A 9,501-nucleotide genomic window follows, 5' to 3' on the forward strand; every position below is an offset into this window, starting at 1 on the left:
AAGAGCACGGAGCGAAGGCCAAGCACACAAGACCAGGACTGGATCTTTCAGGATATAACATGGTAGTAACAGATTATACTAAAAATGAACTGAAAAAGGGCTGTGTGTTAAAAAAGGACGTCATATATGCTGTTTGTGCATGCAGTGATAAAAGCAGAACCAGATTAGCATGCTAAAATACAGAAATGGCACGGCAAAATCCTAAAATCAATAAGCTATACCTGTTAACTTCCAGGACTGACTGGAACTCTACATACGCTAATACTTTATTTTTTGAATATATAAATATATACATATATACCAAAGCCTCCCCTCCGCCCCTTTAACCCTTTCAAATACAGCCATTATTTTCTGGCATTGTTGGACCCTGTTGACCAACTGCAAAAGTTGATGCAATGCATCTGTATAAAGGATTATCTATATTTATTAAAGAGTAAGTTATGGTTTATTTATTTAGATAGCATCACTGACAAAACAGGAGCATTTATTTATTGAATGTATTGGTGCCAAAAAAGAATACCATGTATTATATTCATTATATTATTATGACTGTTTAATAAACTGTACAAGCTTTAAAACAAATGGTTGGTTTTTTTTCTGAAGCATTATGTGCAACATTGGTGTGAGAAGTAAACCTTGCATATCCAAAATGGCAAGAAGGGAAAAATGCTGTTAAATTTAAAGGACCCATAGCATAGAAACTGACTTTTTCATTCATTTCATTTTCATCAAAGTAACTATTGTTGATTTTTCAAAATGCACTATTTACTCCCGAGTACATACAGTCCATACACGGAAACTAAGCTTTCAATTCAATGTTTTTGTGATGTCATGAAAACAACACATTTACATATATTTATACTATAAACTACAGCAGTTTGGCTCCGCCCATTTATACTGAGGTTATAAGGAGTGGTTCAGACTGCTTTTTGCAGTTCAAGGCAGCCAATCGGAACAAAGATCATTTAGATACATCACTACTAAAGGCACACCTGTTTATTACTTTAAGATAAAGGAAAGGTTGGAAAATGGCTGTTAAAAATTATTTATGACTGTTTTTGGTACGTAAAGCCACAGCAAACGTCACAAATTTTACAGGTGCACTACAAGGGGAAACAAAAGAAAAGAAAATATAAGATATGGACCCTTTAAATGTATGATAAGATTTGATTCTAAGCAATATTATATATGTTTTCTTGGTGTATTTGTTAAGTACAAAAAAGGTTTTGCCCCTACAGTAACGATAATCATGCTGCCATAATGGGTAAAACTGATTATGCTACTCATTTTGAAACATATCTTAATGTAATGTTATGTAACGTTTTCAGTTTATGCTTTGGATATTGTACTATTATGGCAATATACTGGAACAAAGAGTCTCACACAGTGCTGCTTAGTCCAACAGCACCACACACATGCTCAACACTAAACACCTGCACATTTTCAAAGGAAAATTAACTTACTTAGAATAAACTGATTCACTCAACCTCCTCAGAACCAATATACAATTCTGCATGTGGCCGCATCAGTCAGTGGTTTTTGAGAGGCGCTCGTGCAGAGGTATCTGGTGGCTGGCAGGCTGAGCCTGCAGGGTGGGAGCATTTAGTGTTCTCTTTCTTCATGTGGCCCAGTTCCAGGAGACAGGCTCCCTCCATGGCGTGATGCATAAACATGTGGAGAGTAATGCTCTGTTACTGCTCCTCGTGGAGCGTGGCCGGCTCGATCCGAGCTGTCAGCAGCACAGACGGCTAAAAAAAGCCTAAAAACCAACCTGCTAGAACTCACTCGCATACGATAGATCAGTATTTTATGATATAATGCCATTTAAACTTATTTTAATTGTCTGTTACTACTAATTTCAAATTCTATTGCACATTGAGTTGCCAGAAAGAATGAATGAAAGTAAGGAATTGAGAATTAAAATACTATTTATGTGCTTTGTAGAAATGGTGCTATTTTTGCATGTTGTATTACACTGCAAACATATGCAGTACTGTAAAAAGAAGTCAGAGACCACCCTTCATTAATTGCATTTCCATTCAAAACAGTCATTATGCTTGAGTTATTCATTTTTCAGCATCAGGAAAAAAAGCAGAAAGTACACTGAAACCTCAACGACTACATATAATCATATAAAGTTTTAAAACGTACAAAGTTTTTAATGAGTTACAGCTTCCATTCTTTTCAGGAGACAATTTCTGCTTTTCAGGTGTCCAGTCTACATATTACATTCATAACATCTGACAAACACTTCATAACATGTTCATGAATGTTTACATCAATGTTCTTAGAGCATACATTTTACATGCTATTAATATGGACTACTGCATATTTTATTGAGAGATATAATAGTCCTCACTTTTTATTTTGAAAAACTGTATTATTTTCAGTGCAATGCCTCATTTCTGGTCAGCCCTAATAAAAATGACCTTGCTTTACCCCTTTGGTCATTAAGTATGAGATTCTTTTTAATGATTTGTTTTTTCATATGCATTTGTATTTTGCACTTTATAAGCCTTTCTCCTTTTTACCCTGTGTCTACTTCAAATTCTATTGTGCCAAAGGGTTAATTCAACAGTCTACACGCTACTGCGGAAAAAGTTATCTATAGTAGGTTTAACCCTCTTGGAGTTAAATGCTAGCACTGTTATTGATGTTCTTCTTTGCTTATGGCATTAGAGTAGACAGGAGTCTAGTTTTTTAGAGTAGAAGAATGTTCAAAGACTTCAAACATTTGTCAAATGTATGTAAATAAGCTACAATTATTTGTGTTACATCCGCTCACCAAATTAGTTTCTAACAGGTTTGGTATCCTCTACAAGGCATGGAAAACAGACCTGTGCAGGCCTCTTTGACTTTGAAATGAGATTCATTCAAGCGATCACTTGCCACCAGACATGATCTTACTCACTCTTAGTGCCAGCTGCACACACCTCACCTTCTGCTTTCGGGGAAATGATACAAGTCGGTTTAGCCAGTAAACCATTCCGACTTGTGTATGTATCATGCTATCTCCACTACACAAACACCATTTATCACTGTCTCCCACTATCCTTGCAGGTTTATTTTCACTGTGTTCAGTCATTACGAGGTATGAGTATTGTACTCTCAACAAGACAACACAACGCAACAGTGAACCTAGAAAGACTAAACACGTCTGCAACCTTCATTTCCTGAAAAAGAACAGCAGGATGTTGAACTCTGGTCAGCTGCTCCTGCTAATTACTAGCAACCTATTCAGGATGCGTATTCATTCCATGTTTCGTAATCATCGCACCACCTCAGACATACTCTTTAAGTGTTTGGTGTGGTTGAAAGCATCACTTATGGGATTAAGGGTGCAAGAACTGTTTGGCTAATCCGCAGTTTAAAGACTCATACAAAGATGAAAACCCTGAAAAACTAACTATGAACCATGATAACCACAAAAAAAACAATCAAAAAGAATATGTGAATTTTTGAATAAAAATGCTGAAGTGGAAAAATTGTACTGAAAAGTATATACACCGAGGAGAACACGTGTATGATGCTAAGGAATGCAGTCTAAAGGGTAAGTGCTTTGAGAAGCCACTGCTGATAGGAATTCAAAGGGGTGATGGATTTACTGAAGAGGATAAATGTAAACCACAATGGATTCAAAGTAAGCTTGGTTCTGATGCTCTTTATCAGAAGTGAGTGGTAACTCCATTAAATCAGTTCTATTTAAAACTGCATATTTCTAACAGGATACCAGTTCTTTTTACGTAATTTGGAAAAACCTTTCACCCTCTACAATTTTCTCTCTAAATTTCAAGATAGATGGACCAAAAGAAACAGCCCAAAATTACTTTGTCTGCTTCCATTGACTTCAATTGAAAGTAAAGTATGCTTTTTCCTGACAACAACAAGATATATTATATATCTTGCTGTTGTCAGAAAAACATACTTGTATGTACTTAATACTCCATATGGTATATATATATATATATATATATATATATATATATATATATATATATACATACATATATACATACATACATAGAGAGAAACCAAATGCTTTAGAATTTTGTTTCACACCAAAAGCATCACAAACAAAAATTGCTTCCCTGACTGATGAATTAAGTTGTTTCAGTACTTGAACTTAATTGTTACCAATACCAATACAATTAAAACTTAATTGGTATAAAATTGATGGTTATGGTTATTTAAGTAAAAAAACTTAAAGTTATTTAAGAAAAAAAAACTTTTATCTTACTACATATTTTATAATACTGCATTTTATGACCATCAAATTGTGCTCAACAACATCCCTAAAGTGAGGTGTAATCACTGTAAAGCACAGCGTTCCTGGACTAATTGCTTCATTATAGCTGAGTAGTTGTTATTTCTGGAAAGTAACAATACTTTTACTTGACTATGCATAAAAGCTACTCTACCCACCTGCTCTTTACTGCAGAGGGACATGGGAAACCATCAGTACAGTCTTCCAACACTAGAGCCAAATCTCTGATCATGCTCTTAAAACATCAATGAGAGCACAATGTCAAAGGACTTTCTCTGTCACGTATGGTGAGTTACATATGCACGATTCTGGCAGACCATGAACAGATTAAAAGATTTTATTGCATATAGCTGGCGAGCACACAAAATTCCATATGTTACCCAACACGATAACTTTCTCTAATGAGTCACAGTTTGGTCTGAACGGCTCCAAAATGTAAAAGGCTGCTGCAGGAATTGAACCACTGCCATGGTTACACTGCAAACATAATGATGGAGGTTGGTAATTAGAGTTACCACTTTGGACACTTAGGTGACTCATGCACAACACTGTTTTCGCTGCTCACCACATTTGCTTACATAGAGGTGGAGTGGAAACCCAAAGTGTGGTTGGGCTGTGGCCACCACTCGCAAATGTATTTATTATCCTTTTAAGTCATGGTTATCTTCGCATACACAAGGTTCATTTTAGCTATCAGAATTCATAAACATTTGGAAAGAACAAAAATACAAGAGTGTGTTTTCTGACATCCTCATTGTGCTGGGAATAGCCCGTGCGGGCGTGTTTGGAAATCTCTGAAATGCATAGTTATGATATGTACCATAAACTCTGGTTTTCTAATTCAATGAAGGTTATAATGAAGCAATGACCCTACAGCTTTAATCAGTGGCTTCTATTAACCTTTGCCTCTTTGGTGGGAGCTCAACTATTTTCCAAATGTCCACCTGATGCACCACACACACTAAAATGCTTCATATTTGCGGTTGGACTATTCGCTTTGAGTCAGCCTCAGCTTACAGCAGGTATGTGTTCTCTAAACATATCCACAGCAACCTCAACCGAATCAAAAATACAGGAGGAATACTGATATTTTTCTTTCTATTTTTGTTTTTTTTTTTTTAATGGAAAGGCGCACTTTAGCCAAAAATGTGGACGTGTGGTGTGGTAACAAATTGGTACAAAATGTTCCTGGTCTTAAGCAAAAGAGATAAATGCTAAAACCAAAGTCAATACCAAGATCTTGTGCCAAGAATATGGAGCCCAAAGGCAGCTTTCTTATAGTGCAGCAGTGTTCCTAAAACATCAGAGCTCAAATTAATGAAGGACCCATTTAATGGAAACCTCAATCTCTTTGATTTGAAGAGGTTGATGTACTTTGTAAACATTGTTAGTTTCAAAATGTACCATTCACTCCAAAGTCCATATAGTCCCTATAGGAAAGCTAAGTTGCCAAAACAGCCTGTCATCATGGTTGTGATGTCACATTTATTACTGCATAGCCTTCAAAACAATCCAGACATCAGGAATAAATGGCTAAAGTCTCACACACACCTTCTAAAACACTTCTCCTTCTGGATTGCTGGAGCCTATCCCAGCTGTCATCGGGCAGAAGGCAGGATACATCCTGGACAGGTCACCAGTCCATCGTAGGGCAGACAGACATACACATTCACTCACACCTAGGGGCAATTTAGCATGTCTAACTGGCATGACTGCATGTCATCAGACTGTAAAGAGGAAACCCATGCAGACATGGGGAGAACATGCAAACTCCACAAAGAAATGACCCTGGTTGTCCAGCTGGGGAATCAAACCCAGGCCCTTCTTGCTGTGAGCAGACAGTGCTACCCACCGCGCCACCATGCCACCCTGGCTGAAGTATCCCAGAGTATTTCTTTGCCTCATTCATTTTGGCCTTTTTGAATTGCCACCAATCAGAGCAGAGATTATTTCCATATATCTCTCTTAAAGGTGCACTAACAAAAACAGCCTGTTTCTAACACTGATTGACATCAGATGTGACACGTCAGCACAGTGTATGTGAAATGTGAGCAACTGTGCATCCAATGCACACTGCCTCCGACTCAGCTCTGTCGCGTAAACACTTCGGGCTGGAATATCAGCTCTCTTTCCTCTATTCACATCCAATTACAGTTAACAGCACAACCTGCACATGTGGTTATTTCCAATGAAATCACAATTACAGGTTTTTACCACTGTTCATGTCAGATAAAAGCTTCTTAACAGTTAAGACAGCGCAAGAGCTGCTCTGCATCCTCTAGGCCAACAAAATCCCATCATCCCATTTTGGTAAATTATTATCCAAAAGATAGTTTAGACTGTTGTAGGAAGTTGGCATGTGTGATCTGACTGGATGACCACAAAGTCTAAGCTTTGAAAAAAGAAATATGCCATGTGCATAAAAATATGTTCAAGGCTGGAAGACTCTGAACACTGGGTGCAACAGAATGTCATATATATATGCACACTTCTGTTGGAAAACCTTGTATCTCCATTTTTGTAATTTTTTCAGTTTTTGACATAAGTTGAATGCCTGTTGTTCTTTACAGTGTGTGAAAGATGTCTGGTTCCATTGACTTACATTAAAAGTAAAGTAGGTTTTTGTCCTTCTCCTGTAAAGTTAGTATTTTGGAGATTCGAGGTTTTCATTTGACAGGAGCGATATATATAGTGTGTGTGTGCATGTGTGTGTATGTGTGTGTGTGTGTGTGTGTGTGTGTATACACTGCTCAAAAAAATAAAGGGAACACTTAACCAACACAATATAACTCAAAGTAAATCAAACTTCTGTGAAATCAAACTGTCCACTTAGGAAGCAACACTGATTGACAAATCAATTTCACATGCTGTTGTGTAAATGGAACAGAGAACAGGTGGAAATTATTGCCAATTAGCAAGACACACTCAATAAAGGAGTGGTTCTGCAGGTGGGGACCACAGACCACTTCTCAGTACCTTTCTGCTTTCTGGCTGATGTTTTGATCACTTTTGAATGTTGGTGGTGCTTTCACACTCGTGGTAGCATGAGACGGACTCTACAACCCACACAAGTCGCTCAGGTAGTGCAGCTCATCCAGGATGGCACATCAATGCGAGCTGTGGCAAGAAGGTTTGCTGTGTCTGTCAGCGTAGTGTCCAGAGCCTGGAGGCGCTACCAGGAGACAGGCCTGTACACCAGGAGACGTGGAGGAGGCCGTAGGAGGGCAACAACCCAGCAGCAGGGCCGCTACCTCTGCCTTTGTGCAAGGAGGAACAGGAGGAGCACTGCCAGAGCCCTGCAAAATGACCTCTAGCAGGCCGCAAATGTGCATGTTTCTGCACAAACGGTTAGCAACCGACTCCATGAGGATGGTATGAGGGCCCGACGTCCACAGATGGGGGTTCTGCTCACAGCCCAACACCGTGCAGGATGCTTGGCATTTGCCAGAGAACACCAGGATTGGCAAATTCACCACTGGCGCCCTGTCCTCTTCACAGATGAAAGCAGGTTCACACTGAGCACGTGACAGACGTGAGAGAGTCTGGAGATGCCGTGGAGAGCGATCTGCTGCCTGCAACATCCTTCAGCATGACCGGTTTGTGGGTCAGTAATGGTGTGTGGTGGCATTTCTTTGGAGGGCTGCACAGCCCTCCATGTGCTCGCCAGAGGTAGCCTGACTGCCATTAGGTACCGAGATGAGATCCTCAGACCCCTTGTGAGACCATATGCTGGTGCGGTTGGCCCTTGGTTCCTCCTATTGCAGGACAATACTAGACCTCATGTGGCTGGAGTGTGTCAGCAGTTCCTGCAAGATGAAAGCATTGAAGCTATGGACTGGCCCGCCTGTTCCCCAGACCTGAATCCAATTGAGCACATCTGGGACATCATGTCCTAACTAAACCTGGAACTAAACTGGTTGACTGGACAGATATATGTAAAATGAGTTGTTGGGGACATCATGAAAGCAGACAATTTAAAGCGGCCTGTTTTTGCAGCATTATTTGAACAGCGTGAACTGAGGCATGAGCGGTATGTTTTGAAGCTTACATAAGTCATTAGATATACAACAACATGCTTACTTTAACTTCAGGTGTTCTTTTTCTCCTAATTTTACTTTTGAAATTGCATGGATTCCACAGAGAAGAGTCAGTGAGAGGCTTCAGTCAATGATCAATGATTCAAAATACTCAAGCAAAGTCAGGATCAATGATTCAAAGTACTCAAGCAAATCAGCAGCAGAGCAGCCTGAGCTCTCAGAACGACTATTTCAAAGCACAGGCCTAAATCCAACTGAAAGTCTGCACAGGCACTTGATTCCTGAGGCTGTTCATGGAGAAAAGCCCTCAAAGACCACACAGCCAAAGCTCTTAAGCATGGACGATTGACTGAGAAGTGCCAACATGATACCCAGTCAGTGAAACCTTGATGCTTATGTTAAAACAAATGCTTTTATTCCATCTCTTCCAAACGGGAGCAGCACAAGGTGATGAAGCAAGAGCTGCACTGCTGTCTCAGTCAACCAGATCCAGCATTTTAAAAGCTGCTCAAATTGTAGTTGAGAATTCAAGCTGAGAGACAGTTCCACAAAGACAAATCGTACTTGCTTATACGGTGCTATAGGGCAAGTGTAAGTCATTTCTTAGATTGTTTTCTGGCTGGAACAGAGCTGCCACGTTAACTTTTTAAAGTACCCGTGAACTGCTTGGAATTGTCAAAATCCATCTGCAACTGAAGCACGATCATAATGTCTCTCACTGGAAATTCCATGTTGATCTTGGATGGGCTAAAATAACACTGCTGCCTGTGCCACACACATGAAAGTGCTTTTCAACGCTCACGAAGGTCCACAGAGCTGAGAATCTAGTTGGATTGTTTGCACCTCCGGCTGCCATCGTCTGTTTTGCTCAACGTGGAAGTAGTTATGTTGGTTGTGCAGTTTAAAACAAGAACACAGTGAGGTTTTTCAGTATGTCCTCTTGTTACTCTTCTCAGTACAATGGATAGGTTGACTAGGTGAACTGCGAGGAGTATCTATTAAATAGAGAGTCTATGGCATTTTTGTACATATTTTTTTAGCTACTGTTTTTGTAAAGTGCTTTTAAACAATACCATTCAAAAGTTTGGAATTACTGGCCATGTTATTATTTTTGAACTATAGATTATACAATGTGGATTTAAATATTACAAACTACTTGCCAAAAGGTATTTTTAAAAGTTCTTAAGAATTCTGTGAATA

Source organism: Pygocentrus nattereri, chromosome 15 (assembly GCF_015220715.1).
Source record: "Pygocentrus nattereri isolate fPygNat1 chromosome 15, fPygNat1.pri, whole genome shotgun sequence".
Lineage (NCBI taxonomy): Eukaryota > Metazoa > Chordata > Actinopteri > Characiformes > Serrasalmidae > Pygocentrus > Pygocentrus nattereri.